This window comes from Colobus angolensis, unplaced genomic scaffold (assembly GCF_000951035.1).
Source record: "Colobus angolensis palliatus isolate OR3802 unplaced genomic scaffold, Cang.pa_1.0 Scaffold527, whole genome shotgun sequence".
NCBI classification, from domain to species: domain Eukaryota; kingdom Metazoa; phylum Chordata; class Mammalia; order Primates; family Cercopithecidae; genus Colobus; species Colobus angolensis.
The window spans coordinates 40,534-40,843 of NW_012118788.1; positions in this window are offsets into that span (position 1 = coordinate 40,534).

Below are 310 nucleotides of genomic sequence, written 5' to 3' on the forward strand. Positions count from 1 at the left end.
ATGAGCTATGATCGCACCACTGCACTCCAGCCTGGGTGACAGAGTGAGATGTCATACAGACTAACTGATGTCAACAAAAGTTTCTTTGCCTTCTCAGCACCAACCAACTGCTTAAACAAATGGTCCCTGAAATGTATTAAGACTTAATCACAAAAGAAATGTATTTCCTGGTCCTGGAACAGCAGTGGTAGGTGATCAGGTCAGCAAGGACTTGGCTGGCATGGCTTCCAAAGTCAGTCATCCTTACATCCTTGCAACAAAGGGAGCTGGTGAAAGCCTGGAGGGGGCCTGTGGGAAGCCGGACTCCTCC